Genomic DNA, 17,224 nt, shown 5'->3' on the forward strand with positions numbered 1-17,224 from the left:
TAAATTGTCTGTTTTATGTTCAAAAGTAAATTGAAATGCTCAAAATATTGATGTAATATCATATCCATTATTTGAACTAGGTACAAGAGCTCATTTGGGGATCCGTTTATTGTCTTTATATTGTTATTAAAACTATTACCCAAATCCTAATGCTCTGGAGACCCACAATATATTCTTTCCTGCATATACCATCCTTATTCCTTCCAAACATCTCCTTTTCTGTGCTCTCTTCGCCAGCACATATACTAAAACTGGAATAACATACAGAGAAGGTTAGCATGGTCCCTGTGCAAATTCATGACCCATTCCATATTTTTCTCAATTAAAAAATAATAAAGTTTATTAATTTTTTTAAGAAGCAGTTTTAAGGTGACCTTTTCTGTGGTGCCTTGGCAATCATCTTCCCTCCTGCCGACTCCTTTAGTCAATGGAGTCACACTGATAAGAGCAGAGAGATTGAGGTCCACACGTCCTCACAAGAGGGGGATTTTGAGTTGGGAACCTGCTGCACCCAGAGACTCTTTCTAAAATGTGAATCTGATCATGAGACTCCCCTGTGTAACACCATTCAGTGATTTCGTATTGCCCTTCAGATAAAATCACATTCCTGCTGTGTGGCTACTGGCAAGTTATTAAACTTCTTTCTGGCTCAATTTCCTCTTGTATAAAATGGTGATAATAATCGTGAGGAAAATGTATGTAAGGCACTTAGCACAAAGTTAATAAATGCTCACTATTATTATTATTGATGTTATCTCACAGGCCACATTCATTCTCAGTTCCCTCCTCACTGTCTTACAGCTGTATTCAACAATGAGTTTCCCAACTCCCATGAGCTTTCTAGCCTTTATGCCATGACCTGTGACATTCTTTCTGTTTGCAACACCCTCTTCCTCTTCCTGGCCTTTGGCCAGTTTTATTGCTATGCATTTATAAACTGTCAGCTTAAGTGCATATTATCAAGATGGCCTTCCCTGACCCCAAGGTCCTGCATACAATGCATACTTCCTCTACAGTAATATACATCATACATTACTATAACATTTTGCTTGACTGAAATATCCATAAAGGACCCAAGGTTAGATGTGCCTTGCTCACCACTTTATATTTCAGTAGCAAGCACCAGTAGCAAGGGTAGACTGGATTATAATGCAACTGAAAAAGAAATCTTAATAGATTACAATGACAGAAGATTAGTCCTTGATCACACTAAAATAATCACAGGACAGCTCCACAGTGTTTTCATGCTGAGTCCCAAGCTGATGGATGCCCCACACCATGGCACATTGTTGATCCCGTGGTAGAGAGAAAGGGAACACAGTCATTATTCACTGCCTCTCTTAAAACTTCCATGCAGAGGTGGCATCTAATTCCTCGTCACATTTTATTGGCTGGGGCAAGTCACGGGGCAGAGCCTGATGTCAATCAGGTGGGGAATCCTTATGCAGAAAAGGCACTACAAAGAGGAAAACTACAGTGTTCAGTGAACTGTACTAGATGCTACAACAGAGCTCGACACATGTTCAATAAAATATTTCTTTGCCACAAGCTGACAAACATAAAACCCACACCAATTAAAATCTTGCCAGAAACTTCTCTTATTCAGAGATATTCATTTCTTGACATCTTTGACTTTCAAAATCATTCTTCTTTCAGTCACGGGGCCATGTTTTCTGCCACTGGCACCAGATGCATATCTCTGTGGTCACAATTTACAAACCATACCAGGACACCACTTTTGAGTAAGGAATAATTAGGTACAACAATATCAACACCATCCTCATAATTTGTGTACTCTATGCAAGCTGTTAATATGGGCAAGATGAGATAATGTCCAGTCTCACAGGACTAGACCGTCAAAAGGGAACCTTTGAAATCAGTCTCTCTAACCTCTTAGATGAGACCCCCAAAATAAGCTGGGTGACTTATGAAATAGTATCAGAGCCAGGATTAAAATGTGAATCACCAATTTTTAAACAAGTGTTCTTTTAATTATAGCATAGCTTTGCCATAAGGAATGTGACCAAATGTGAATGATTGGAAGAGATCACCATTTAACAGATGAGGATACCGACACCCATGGGGGTGAAGTGACTTTCTCAAAGCTACCCCACATTATTAGTTCTATTTTGGTTGGCCACACCAAACCTTAAAGCAACCAAAGTTGTTTCAGCATCCAGGATATCACCTGCTCTTCACTGAAGGCTCAAAGAAACATTTCTTGAATTAAATCAAACCAAACTGATTGAATTGAGTTCAACTGAAATCACACAAAACGTGAAGATGTATTTTTTCCCACTAATGTAACCCTTGTTTTCATTTCCCCTGTTGTTTTAAGCTTGCCAGACCAACACATTCCACACCAACAACTATGACTTTGCTAGTTTCTCCTCTACAATATCCTTTTTCTATGTTCCTTCCATATTTATAACCACCGTTCTTCTTTGAGCAGAAACAGATTAATATCTGGAAATCTTGTCATTTCATGACATTTACAGAACAACATAGGATCTGGAAAGCAAAATCACCGATAACAAGGGCCCTTGGAAGATCATTAGACAAAGAACTTTGTTCCCTCTGAGCTAAGCAGGTCAGCTAAAAAGTGACATAACGCAGATGTTCCTAAACCACAGGAACAAATGCCATTAAGTTACTGTCTCCCAACAACTAAGTAATATGTACGAGGAGTAAGAATTAAATTTGGAGAGGGAATACAGATTCTGGCTGGGCTCCAGGGCTGACGGATATTAAATAAGAAAGAAACAGTAGTGCTGTCAAGGCTAATTGTTTAAAACATAAAACTCTTTCCATATGTCTTGAGATGAATAGAGTTGCACAATATCGGGATGCACTATGAAGTCAGGCAAAGAAAGAATAGTATGTACCATTTGGAATGAGAAACTTATCTGCAGGGAATTTGACTCTGCCTTTTTTCCCCTTCTTCTCATGACCCACCCAGGCACTTAGACATTCGAAAAGAGTTCTAGGAAAAGCATATTATGAAGTCTCTTTACTATAGACTATAGGATGAGAAATGGATGGCTTTTGCAGTCATATAGAATTTGGTTCCAACCTTGACTGTGCTCTTCTTGTTATTTGATCTAAGGCTCAATTCTCCTACCTGTAAGTAGAGACTATATTCTTACAATGTGAGGATGTGTTTAGGATTAAATGAGATCATGGATAGAAGTTGACTAGCATTTAGTAGGCATTTATTACAATATTATACTTCCTTTACATTTTCCTCTAATCACATGGAGATGCAATCATCCACATAGCAGCTCCATATTATTCTGTGATGAAATGAGAAACAGTTTTCACTTATTGACAATAAATTGAGAGATTCCAGCATTCCATCCCTTCAATTAATGAACACAACTTTACACAGCATTACCCACAGGCGAAACTCTGTAGTGTGTATTGTAAAGATCACAAAGTTTTACACGAGATGTGTGAGATAAAGGCATTTGTTCAAGCCCCCTTTCAGCAGTCATGACATTAAACAATCAAGATTATCTGGCCTTTTAAATGCTTTTATTTACGAGACGTATGTGCTCAGAACAGAAAAATAATAAAACACAAACAACTTAGACTCTAGCTAAAATTAGTGAGTTTTGCTTCATGCTAGATTTATTAAATATTGTGTTTCCAACCAGTTTTGTATTACAGGTATATATCTATGTCTCTGTCTGTATCCATCTATCCATATAACTGCATATACATTGTTCTATGGGAGAAAGTACACTGTGTTGGGGGTTCAACCCCTGCCTTCCCATCGGCTAATGGGAATAAGTATTGTCATTGTGTTCCCACCTGGAATCTCAATTTCCTCACTGTAAAATCAGATTTCTTGAATAGATTTCCTAAAGTCACTACCATATATAGAAGTTAAAATGTAGTATACAACATGTGTGACTCTTTACTAATGTAGTGTGTGCATGTGTGTGTGTGTTTCTGAAAAATACGTTCATTTCCAAGAGCACATCTCTACAGTAATTTCATGGAGACAGATACCATCACGAGTGCAGTTTCACATAACACCAAGGTGTCAATAAATGAAAAGTTCTCAGAAGACTCAAACTGCTATTTCCATATCTCCTAGGACAGTCCAGAGATGGTTCAAGGGTAACACCACAGCTCCTCTCTTTTGGCCCCTTGGGTCTACTACAGAACACAGGGACCATCATAGGCCAGTTGGATGCAGAGACTTTGGAGGTTTAATTGATCTTGTGATGCCTTACCTATGGTCTGAAATTAAAACCCCATCTCAAGAGTAATAGGTACAGAAAAAAATTTGGGGGGGCTAAGATTTTATGAAGAGGTACTGCCCAATGTTACAGTACTTTTGACCATCATCTCCCAATTCCTCCTTGACCTCATCACTAAAGAACACAAACTTCCACTGAGAAGAACTGGAATCATTAACGCCAGAACCAGGAGGGGGTGGTTTGTGAAGTTTGCTTTGCATTCTCAGGGGTCTGATCTTTTTTATGACCTCCTACCACTGCAAAATCATTAAAAGAAGCCCTACATATTTCACATTTTTAACTATTCCAAATTCCTGATGTGTCTGAATATTTTAATTTCTCAGATATTATTTATAAGGAGTGGCACCCATATATCAAAAATCTTTTTTATATAGCTTTTATAAATCGAAAACATGCATTCTTTGCCTGTTCCCCAACTCTTGCAGTCGCATGCAGAAATTTGCCTTGATAGAAGGAAAAATACAGAATAAGGAGAAAGGTATTTTCCATCATAAAAATTTTAACTTGGAGAAGAAAAAGGGCAATTACATAAACAAGTCAATTCAGCCTTAGGGAATGTGTAACTCACATAGGTTTCTGGTTGAAACCCAGCTGAAAAAGAAGAAACAGATATAAAATCTTGCTGCATAATTCATCTCCACTTTATATGAATATTAAGACTCTGATTATTATTAGGTCCTTGTTATATTAACATTCATTGACCTCTTCAATAAATGACCCATGTAACAGCTGCTGACTCAGAATCTCTGGAAATGAAGATAGCTTCACGTTTCTTTAAAAAATAGCACTAAAAATTTGCACCAGTGATTTTGATACAGGTGCTGCTGAGAAAACACTGTGTATGTCCATGGTGCCAAAGTCCCTCCTCTTAGAAATGCTTCATGTGGGTATTAGCAGCACCTTTCCCACCACCCCCCACCCCCAGCCACTTTAGCAATGCCGTTTCATACATATGGAAGGCTGTTGGAGTCTTTTGTCCCATACTCCATTGCATCCTGGGATACTGACCTCCTAAATGATTTTTTAAAAGTTGCACACAGTAAGGCCCATTCTTGGTGCAGTGAAGTTCTGTGGGCTTCTGACAAATGCATAGTGTCATGTGTTTACCATTACAAGGTTGTACAGAATGGTTCTAGTTAGACTTAGGATAGTGTGCTTTTGCATCAAGCAATTGCTTCAGTGTATGCAACGTCCTCCAGTGCCTGCTTTGTTCAATCTACCTGTCATTAAGCCTGAGAGCAACAGACAGACAACAAGTATTAACTGTGAAGTAACAGTTGTAACAGAATATTTGTATGTGCCTTTCTCAGGGTATGTAATCGTCCAAATGTGTCCTTTAACAGATGGCGTACTGGGTTTCTGCCCTCCAGAAAAAAAAAAAATCAAATAAAACACCTGGGCTTGAGGCTGGAGGAAGAACTGACACCAAGTTCACGTTTAAGGTACCTAGTAAATCACTGGAGATCAAAAATGTTAGAAAGCTAATAAAAGGGTCTATGTTTGAAAGATTTTTTCCTTTGGCTTAATTCATATTCCCATTCTGCTATTGTTTAATCCTGAGAAAATTTATAGATAAAAGATTTTAAAATGTGTTCAAGAGAAATTTAGGTCATACACTTGTAATCAAGGCACTTGTTTTGATGACAAGAACTATGGTCATCTCTCAGTTGGTATGTTTTCCCCAAACACAGACCACTAATGGTAAATTACTTGGCCTTAAGGTTAGAGTTCTTAGATTCATTATATTGACAGAATTAGAGAGAAGATTACAGCAGTTCCTGGAAAGGAGACCTCACATTTCCTTCTAAGTACAGATACCTTACACACTAGTCGAAGGGTGCATAACTTTGAACTTGGGAGAGAGAATAGGCAGAAATCAATACTGAATATTTAAAGGTAGCAATGTTTGGGAGACAACTTTATTCTCATAGCAAAGTCCTGAATCCAGAGAAGACTGTATCTCTCAGAGGAGAGTACTTTTCATCCATCACTCAGAAATCACCAGCATATGATGTTTTGAAAATGTTGAGTTTCTTTTCTTTGAGTTAGGGAAATGTCTATTTTCCTAAAGCATGCTCTCCCAGAAGTATATTTTTGTAAATCTACATTTTCTTGTGAAGATAATCTCCCACTCAACCATACACCTTGCAAAGCTAAGCCCAGGACAGACAGAGTACTCTTTGAAGAGAAGATAAAGACCTGAAAATATCAAGAGAGATTACTTAATAGGGAGGAGAAAATCAGTAAATCTTTTCTAATGTGAATTCTGCTTTGACAAATTCTTGAAAGAGCCATTTGTACCTCTTCATTTAGACTCTCCGTTGATTAATGGAAATGAAAAAATAATTCTCTCACTTCTTGCCTATGCTGCCTTAGAGGCTCCAAAGAGTCAACAAAGGACAGTGGAGCCTTCTAGTTCTTTGTCCACAATAACTGAGCATCTTGGGTTGGAAGAAAAGAAAATGTTGATCTCCTGGGCTTGTTTAGCTTTGCTTTTTTAATTGCTAAATGCCAGCCTGGGAATTCTGCCTAAAATGGAAATAAGTTGCATTTATATTACACCTTTCATCCAGGAGGCACATGCTTCTCTCGATTCTGAAACACAGCCATCCTGGAGCTGAAAAGCAGTAACTGTTTTAATGTTGAACATTTATTCAGTGCCACGATTATACAAGGTGGAAGAAATTGTTTGAAACAGTACCAAAATATTGCAGTAACAAAGATGGTGGGCTGTGGGTTTTGAAAATATCCCAGATGCAGTCTGTTTTGTGCTTTCCTTTGCATATGGAATATTTACATATCCCTTTTGAGTCTTGAGATTCCTAAGATGCTTGCATTTCTGCTCCTCAGTTTAAGTTCAACATACATGGCAAAAAATCAGGAAGAATGAATTAAGTCATGTCTTTTAGAAACATCTTTCATATTTGGAATGTATGTCAAGAAAAATGACAGTGAGAAAGAATTCTATCATTACTTACATTTTATGCCTCCTAAAAGAACTTCTGTCTCTGAAAAGAGCAGGTGAGAAAAAACAAGATAACACAGACTCACCCAGGAACTCCTGAACATGTATCTCATGCTGATTTCTCTTCTGCTACGCCAGGGGACAAAGAGGATACTGCTCACTAAAAACTTAACAGGTCAGGAACTGAGTCTTGCTCATTGCTATTAACCTCAGGACTCAGGCAGTATCTGGAGATAATAGATCTTGTTAGGCTTGTTAAATAAATGAATGATTGGTCTTCATAGTCTGAAAACATGAAGACCAAACCCTGTGATGCTTCCAGCTAATGCTTGAGTAGACATTTCTTTTTACTTAAGCAGTATAAGGAGGGGGAAAAATAATGATGAAGTAAGAAAACATGAAGGGCTAGTGTGAGACACTGAAAATGGGTTCGTGGGCCCCCCAAATTACAGCCCCCTCTGTTTATTGCTGTCAGTAATCAGATTTCATTATTATACCATCCCCCCCACACACACACACACAAATTGAAGACTCATCAGTCATCTATATCTGCATCTACAAGGAGGTTATGATGTCCTTTCCTAACAGCAAGTTTCGAAAGGGGAGCAGAAAAGGGAAGATGGGTTGCCAAATAAGATCCAGTCAAAGGATCAAAGTTCAGGCTCCAGGTCTTGCCAACGCTGACTTGATACATGAGACTTGAAGTCCCTTTTTCATTCAAGGACTCAGCTTCCTCATTTGTAAAGTGAGAAGTATGAATTAAAATCTAATCTAGGTGATCTCGGGAAGAGCCCCAAGATGGGGGTCTTGCATTTCATGGCCCTAGAACTAAATCTGCAATCTAGATTAACACCTTCTACTTCTCTGTTTTGCTCAAGGGGTCTTGGCATTACACAGGCAAACATGTCTCACTATATGACCATCTATTCACTCCCTTGTTGCTCTGAGAGCTTTGAAAAACCCCACTGTTCTAGAAAGATGATGAGTCAAGATTAAAAATTCTGAAGCAGAGACCAGCATATTCAGCTTCCTTATTTCATACTTGAGGCAACAGAGTCTCAGAGATGTTAGTCGACTAGCCTAGGCTGTCCAGTCAGTAAGGGAAAAAAATTAAATGGTGCTTAGGTGTTCAGGTGTTCAGGATCCCAGCTGAGGTTTCTCACACCACTCCACCCTTCATCTTTATAGCTGGGTAATGAAACCATTTATGAAATGGATTAAAGTCTTTTTCTGTTCTTTAAGCAAAATTTCCCAGTTTTAGTGGGATAACTGCAAATACTATAGGAGAGATATCATCTGACTTTAATAAGCAAATAAGTAAATATATAAATAAATCCCTTCTGAAGCTCATTAAAACCTGTCTACACTACCCCCACCAGAATCACTATTGATATAGAAATTTCAAAGTCTGGAATTTTGCTGTTCTCTCATAAAATACATAATTTGAGCCATTCCTGACAAATATTGGTATCACTTTATTCAAGCATAGCTTTCAAGTTCCAGAGAGTTAATAAATTGAATTCTAACAGTCTGCGGAGAGCATACAGTAAGATAAAAACATCTTCCAAAAATTTACAGTATATTTTAGGATGGCTTGAAATACCAGTAACCATTGCAGATGCATTTACAGGATTTTTAGAGTTGCACATTTCATCATAAACGGCTCTGTGATTCAGTATGGCATTAATAATGGAAAGAACAACCTTTAAAATAAAGTAAATGCATCTGGAGCAGTTACTGAGGTGATATCTGTCTCAAAAAAAAAAACAGTTAATAACTTGCAAGTTGATGTGATATATTCCTTAGCCCATCCTGTCAGGAAAGATTTATCTTTTGTGTTAAACTTCAGGTGGAGAAATTAAAATAAAATTTGATGTCTCTGTGGCAAACTGCCTCCCTCCATTTTCTTCACCTTTTAATTTCCATTATTACTAACTTTAGAATTGTTTCTTTGACCTTATGCAGTATTTCAAGAGATAGTTTAGATGCCAGAGGACTGCCAAAACAAAGTTGTAAATAAACTATACCTATGCATGTACACATATACATCTCAAGGTATTAATCAAAAAGGACATAAATCATGAATACATTTTGCCTTCATACAAATGAATGTTACAACCACATGTCCGATGTATTTTTGTCCTATTACTTTTCTTTACAACTGCTGTCTTAAATTGTTTCAGAGGCCATGAGTTAGTTTGAATTTCCTTGCCTAGTAATAAGTCAACCCTTATTCCATTATGTTCCCAAGATAATGCTCAATGAGTATGTGTCTAGTAACTGAAAGACTGAAAGATAGTAAAGAGTCTCTTTTCTCATTTTCTCTCTCCCTCTCTCCTCCCATTTTTCATTTCTTCCCCTTTCTCCCCATTGCCTTCATCCCATCTCCACCCTCCTCTCTTTTACCCACCCCTACATCTCTCATCTTCCACCTTCTCTCTCCTTGGATGCCTTCTTTCTTTCCTCCCCAACATACCTGAGTAGGCAGTCAGGAAGAGCCGGAGGGCAATAAGGTGTGGAACATCTGAGACCCTCCAATCCGAAACTAAATTAACAGAACACAAAAGAACTCAGGGGGATTCTAACAGAGCTCCCAGAAGGGAAAAAAAATTATTTTCCTTTATTAATGTAGCTACCAACCAATAAATTCTGAGGGTATCAAGCTAAATCCCACATCAGGCAACAAAAGCTATACACACAGCATTACTGAATGACCTTGACCCTGCTCACTTCCCACACACTGCTCATTAGTGGGGAAAGGCAAACACCATAAGAATCCTCTGGGCACTGCTCTGAGGTAATTTTATAAATGCCACAGTCATGTTTTAATACAATACTGTACCAAGATAAGGCACTTACAAGGCAACATTTCCCAGATCTCATCAGAGTGAAGACAGAATGCTCAAAATTCTGGAAGGTTACTAAAAAGACAGACTTCAGTAACACACTATTTTAAAAAAGAAAAAGAGGAGCATCTGGGTGGCTCAGTCAGTTAAGTATCCGACTGCAGCTCAAGTCACGATCTTGCGGTTCGTGGGTTCGAGCCCTGTGTCAGGTTCTGTGCTGACAGCTCAGAGCCTGAAGCCTGCTTTGGATTCTGTGTCTCCCTCTCTCTCTGCCCCTCCCCACTCACACTCTGTCTGTCAGAAATAAGTAATATGTTTTAAAAAATTATAAAAAAGAAAAAGAAAAGAAAGTTATTTTCTATAGGTTAATAAATGAAATGAAAAAAGAAATTAATAAATCAATAAAAATATGTCCCATTTCCATCCTACCACAAATAATATTTAAATTCCAAAACCAAGGTCTACTCTTATCATGCTATCCCCTTCCTTACTGCAAATGATATGCCTAACCTGTCCATCAAACAGATGTGAAAAGCAATGCCTAACAGTCCCTCTAGGTCAGCTAAGTATCTAAGACTTCTACATATCAGAACTGTCAAATCCACACTGTTTTGTTTGGTTTTATTTTTCCCAAGTCACGCTGCATTTTTATCTGGGGGAAGTAGGAGGTGGTGGCTGGTGTTCCCGCAAGAGCTTCTCTCATAAATTGGACATTAAAAGTACCTGAACAGGGAGCAGTAAAACAGTGTTTCTGATGTAGAATCTTGCAGCAACTTACAAACCAAATGCATGTGGTAAATAAAAGATCCAATGATTTTCTTTCACTCAAACCACTCTTTTTTTACACAAGAATATAAAACGTCCCTATCATCATCAACTAATACTTATGGAGCCCCTCTCCCCTGACAGAGTCTTCATCTCATTCAAGATACAATCAGTGTTCTAATTAAGGCACAGAAGGTGCTCTGTGACTTGACCCTGCCTGCCCCACCCACATTCCCTTTGTTCCAGGAACCAGGGATTTCCCAAACATCCTCTGCCTTGGTGAATTTCCATAGTCAGTGCCCTCTGTTTAAAAAGCGGGTCTTCACTTTGCAACTTGCCTAACTCCCACTCAATCATCTTGATTCAGGTGAAACCCCACTTCCTTTCAGGAGTCTTTCCCGATTTTAGAATCAAAGTCACTATCACCATTCTGGATACTAAGGGAATACTTTGCCCTGAATGAAAAATACTCACTATGGCATTTCCCATCACAGTCTTTAGAAAATGGAGAAAGCCAGAAAATTCTCAATCAGGGAGTTTTAATTACATGGGGGCCATGAAACCTACCAAATAAAACCACAGTTTTCTGGGTGCTACAACACAGAGTATACGAAGAGTTCACAGAAAGAAGCGACTGAATAAGATATGCCCCCAGAGTGGGCAGCACACTCAGTGAGAGTCACGTGCTATTCAAAGGGTATCCATCAGGTACCATCCAGAATGTGGTTCCCTGAGTGTCACTTAGGGTTGAGAGCCTTTTCCCCAAGTATGATCAACTCTACTAGAGATTAGCAAGTGAAAATGTCTAAGTAAATATTTGACCTTCTATTAGTTTATGCTTAATGTGACATTTTGGGGGAAAATATTAAACTTAACTTGTCTGTGAAAAAACAACAGAAATAACAACAAACAAACAGCTTTACAATGAAGTTTACTGCTAAAAGTGTTTCTCAGACTAAGAGAATTCACTGCAGAGTTGGAAAATACCACAATGCTTTGGCGATCAATTAATTAGTTCTCAGTGCCTCATCAATCCTAGTTATTCAAGATTTAACCAGGAGTAATGGGAATAAATTAGGAAGAAAAATTTAGGCTGAATATCAGGAACATTTTCTTAATCATTAAATCAATTAGACAATAGAATTTAAAATTGGATATTTAATGTGAAAGATGGAACCAAGAAAGAGAAAGTACAATATCCAGAAAAAATGAGAAATCATAGATTGTAAAGGTTCTTTATCATCATTAGCCCATTCCTCTGTGTTTGGAAAGAATGATAGTTTAGATTCCCATTCAGATCATTGCCCACCCTAAAATTTTCAAAACTTCAGAATATATACTTGCTGAAATGAAGAAGTTAATTTTCTTCAAAGCCATCAGATTCTGCTGTGGAAATCCCACTAAGTTCTAGAAAATTTGGATATCCGTTTTGAATATCTACTGAGAAGTTCAGAAAGCAAGAAGCTACAAGATCTTTGCCTATTGTTGTGAAATATAATCTTCCAAAATTAGTCAAAGGCACCTTTCAGGCAATCACTATATTCTAGTTCTGGGGTACAGATAATAAAGTCCAACAGAACTCAGAAAGTTATGAAGTGGAGAATGCTCACTTCCAACAGCATGGGGGAAGAGGTTTCTGGACCAACTCAAGTGGACAGTCATTAAAAATACCAAAAATAATTAGAAACAATTAGAACTGAAAATAATCAGAAATAAGAGGTGACATATGCTTTTAAGATGAGTTAGCATCTTACCTTACCTGATGAGTTAGCAGTTTACACTCAGAGGCCAAAACTCAGCAAAATGAGGACTCCAGGCAGGGAAATAGAACACTGAACCCATATGCTGTGTGTGAGTAAACGTGAGCTTCAGCTTTCACCACTCTAAAGGGCACAGAGGACACATGAGTCCATGGCCCCAACCAAGGTGGGTTGTATAATAGAGGACTCCTCTGCATGACATTAATTCCAAATGCATTTGACCAGAGTGTAAGGGTAAACAAGAAATATATCTACTTCAAGAAAATGTAAAAATAATTGTTGTTTTAAGGTTTATTTATTTATTTTGAGAGAGAGAGAAAGAGAACGCACGCACAAGTTGGGGAGAGGCAGAGAGAAGGAGAGACAGAATCCCACACAGGCTCCATGCCATCAGCACACAGCCTGACATGGGGCTCAAACTCACAAACTGTGAGATCATGACCTGAGCCAAGATCAAGAATCAGACGCTTAACCAACTGAGCCACCCAGGAGACCCTAAAAATAATTGTTAACCTCAAATTTGACCCTGATTGAGAGGGGGATATTTTCCTTAATAATTTATAAACATAAGCTAATCCTCATGAAATTTTGAAGCTCAAATTTATCTTACCTGGGTCATAAAAAAAAAAAAAAAACTGCAAGCCAGGAATTTAGTTTAAAGTTGTTCTAGGCTAAAGGTGGCCCCTGGCATCTGACAGAATCAAGTGCAATTCCTCTTTGAAAGAACATGCCCCAAATATGTTCTCAAAGAATTTCTAACGATGAAGTCTAAGAAAAATAAAATTACATTTAAAAGGAAAAAACAGATTGGGGATCAAAGCATCTTGAGTGACATCCAGAAGAAACAAGAAGCAGCAAATTCAGACCAGCAAAATTTTCAGATACTGGAGTTATCAGACATAAAATATAAAATAAATGTGTTTGATGTATTTTAAAAATAAGAAATTAGGGGCACTTGGGTGGCTTAGTTGGTTAAGTATCCGACTCTAGATTTTCACTCAGGTCATGATCTCACAATTTGTGAGTTCGAGCCCCATGTTGGGCTCTGCACTGACTGGAGGTGCAGAGCCTGCTTGGGATTCTCTCTCTCTTCTCTCTGCCCTTCCCCCGCTCCTGCTCTGTCTCTCTGTCTCTCTCTCTCTCTCTCTCTCTCAAAAATCAATAAACAAACATTTTAAAAAATAAATAAGAGGGGCATCTGGGTGGCTCAGCCAGTTAAGTGTCCAACTTCAGCTCGGGTCATGATCTCACCGCTCTTGACTTCGAGCCCCATGTCAGGCTCTGTGCTGACAGTTTGCAGCCTAGAGCCTGCTTTGGATTCTGTGTCTTCCTCTCTCTCTGTTCCTGTTCTGCTCACACTCTGTCTTCTCTCTCTCTCTCTCTCTCTCTAAAAATAAATAAACTTAAAAAAAATTTAAAACAAAAAATAAATAAGAAACTAAAATCAGGGGCACCTGCGTGGCTCAGTTGGTTAGGCATCTGACCCTTGATATCGGCTCAGGTCATGATCTTGCAGTCATGAGATCCAGCCCTGTGTCATGTAACTTGTATGGGACTCTCTCCCTCTCTCTCTTCCTCTCCCCTGCAATGTGCACAAGTGCATGCATGCACACTCTCTCTCAAAATAAATAACATTAAAAAAAGAAATTAAAATCACAAGGAGAGACGAATCAGGTATATTTGCAAAACAAACAAAAACCCAGATATCCCGAAATGAAAAAGAAAATTATTTCCCCTAAGAATGGTCAGGTTTAACTACCACGGTAGCCAATTTCTGAAATGGCCCCAAATAACCCCCACCTCCTGGTATTCATACCCTTGTATGGTACAACCCCATGGTGTACCAGAGTTGGTCTCTGTGACCGAGAGAATATGGCACAAGAGATGGTACGTACTTTTGGGATTAGGTTTTACAAGATACCATGAATTCTGTTTTGGCTTTCTCTCTCCCTCTCTCCCTCTTTTTTTTCTCCCTCCCCCTGGACCCCCCCATCTCCTCCATCATCATCATCATCATCATCATCTCATCACTCTGGTAGAATTCAACCTACCACATGACAAGCCTCCTGCCAGCAGTCACAGCACCTTTAGATTACTCTGTCTCTGGCCTACAGCTTGAATGCAATCTCATGAGAGGCCGTGAGCCAAAGCACACATCTAAGCAGCTCCTGAACTTCTGATTCTCACACTGTGTGAAAATTAATGGTTTGTTTTCTTATAGCACTAAGTTTTGGAGTAATTGGTTACACAGCAATGGATAACTTAGACACAACTGAAGAGAGAATGACCTGGAAGAAAAAAGTAAAAGTATTTCCAGAGTATTGAACATAAGGACAGACATATGAAAACTAGAAAGATACGTTAAGATAAGTTAAGAAGCACCGAGGATAGATTGAGGTAGTTTCATATGTTATCTAATTAAAATTCCAGAGAAAAAGAGAAGGAATGTATTTTTTGTTGAGTTGATAATTTTGAAGAATGGATGAAGTTTTCACACCACAGACTCAGGAAGACCAACAAATCCTAAACAGAATAAATAAAAAGAAAAACACACCTAGACACTTCACGATTTAATTGAACACAAAGATTATAAACAGGTTACCAATGAAGGGTCAAGAAGATGGACCCCAACAGCACTGGTGACACTAGGCAATAGTCAAATTCCAAAAGAAGTACTTTATGCAGAAGAAAAGTGATCCCAGATGGAAACCTGGAGGTTCAAGAAGGAATTATAGACAGAGACAGAAATAAATACATGCAATAATCTAAACAGACATGGACTGTGTGAAATAAAAATAAAAATGTCTTCTGTGGTTAGGGAAAAAAAGAATGGCACTAATATACAAACAGCAAGAGCATATAACTCATGAAGAGGTGATTAGGGAGGCAGGTAATGGGATTCAATTTGGAATAGATATTATATTATTTCAGAGAAGGGTAAAAATACTGAGTTACCTTAGCCTTTGAGAAGTACATGGTAATATTTACAAGACATCAACTAAATGAAAACAAATACAGTGAATCACCTTTACATCAAGAGTATGAAGGGAGAGGGGTGACTGGGTGATTCAATCAGTTAAGCATCTCAACTTTGACTCAGGTCATGATCTCGTGGTTTGTGAGTTTGAGCCCCATGTCGGGCTCTGTGCTGACAGCTCGGAGCCTGGAGCCTGCCTCAGATTCTGTGTCTTCCTCTCTCTCTGCCCCTCCCCTGCTCACACTCTTTCTCTCTCTCTCTCAAAAATAAATAAACACACACACATACATATGCACACACACACACATTTGAGTATATATATATATATATATATATATGTGTGTATATGAGTGAGTGAATTTATTTATTTATTTATTTATTTATTTATTTATTTATTTAATGAGTATGGAGGGAAAAAAAAGAAATGAGAAGGAAAAAAATCAGTCTTGAAGAAGTCAAGAAAGGGGAGAAAGAGAAACATAAATAAGGTGAGACAAATGGTAGTCACAAAGTAAATTGCTAAGAAAAATATCCAGCATATCAGTAATTATAATAAATGTAAATGTAAATTTAGTTAGCAACATTAAGTTGTTTGATCCACCTACATGCTGTTGATGACACATTTAACCAAACTATATGTCCCCAAAAGATTAAAAGTAAAAGGATATGAAACTAAACCAAAATACAGTTGATATATTCATATTGATATGAGACAAAATAGACATTTAACAAAAAGTATTGTTATGGATAAAAAATGTAGTCACACACAGTGATAAAAGTTTTGATTGACCAGGAAGATATAACAATTCTAAATTTGTAAACATTGACAAAAACCACCTTAACATATAGTAAATAAAAGTTGACACAATTATAAAAAGAAATACACCAATCCTGCATCATAGTGACAAATTTTAATTAATACAGCTACCTGAGCAATTCTGCCAAGCAGACAAGAATCACTAGGGAAAAACAGAATTAAGTTTGATCACTGGATATACGGACACATAAAACACTGCACCTAAAAACTGCAAAACACAAATTCTTTTCAAATGTGCACAGAAATTTTACCAAAAAATGATGCCATACCTGGCCAATAAGTTTTAACAAAATTCAAATGTTAAAATCAAATATATCACATCTTCCAGTCACTGTTTAAGTTAGAAACTAATAACAAAAATGTTACTAGAAATATCTGAAGATTTGGGAGTTAAGAAATACATTTCTTAATAACTTAGGGATCAAAGAAGCATTTCTTGCTGAAATAAAATAATATTCATACCTGAATGGTAATAAAAATATTGCTTCAAAACCTGTGGAATGCAGCTAAAGAGGTAAGAAAGAAAGATAAATATTTATATACTTGCATTAGATAAGAAGAAAGTCTAATAGTGAATGCCCTAAGCATCAAATGTAAGATATTAGAGGGAAAAACAGAAAGGAAGCAAAGAAAGTAGAAAGTAGGAAATCATAAAGATAACTACAGGGATCAATGAAATAGAAAACAACAAATTAGAAAGGTTAACTGAAAAAAAAAATACAATAGACCAACTTCTGACAAGACTAGTCAAGAAAAAGAAGACTGATCAAATCAGGCATATTATGACAAATAAATGCAAAACTATGAACAAATAAACGCAAAACTA

The 17,224-nt window shown here is 37.6% G+C and overlaps 1 pseudogene; it reads left to right on the forward strand.

Moving 5' to 3' along the window:
- The first annotated feature begins 221 nt into the window (after window positions 1-221).
- Window positions 222-317, forward strand: LOC124505307 (uncharacterized; annotated as a pseudogene).
- The last annotated feature ends 16,907 nt before the right edge of the window (window positions 318-17,224 follow it).

This window comes from Lynx rufus, unplaced genomic scaffold (genome assembly GCF_022079265.1).
Source record: "Lynx rufus isolate CCGP_SWC_20201006 ecotype Redwood Valley unplaced genomic scaffold, mLynRuf1.p SCAF_10, whole genome shotgun sequence".
Classification (NCBI taxonomy): Eukaryota; Metazoa; Chordata; class Mammalia; order Carnivora; family Felidae; genus Lynx; species Lynx rufus.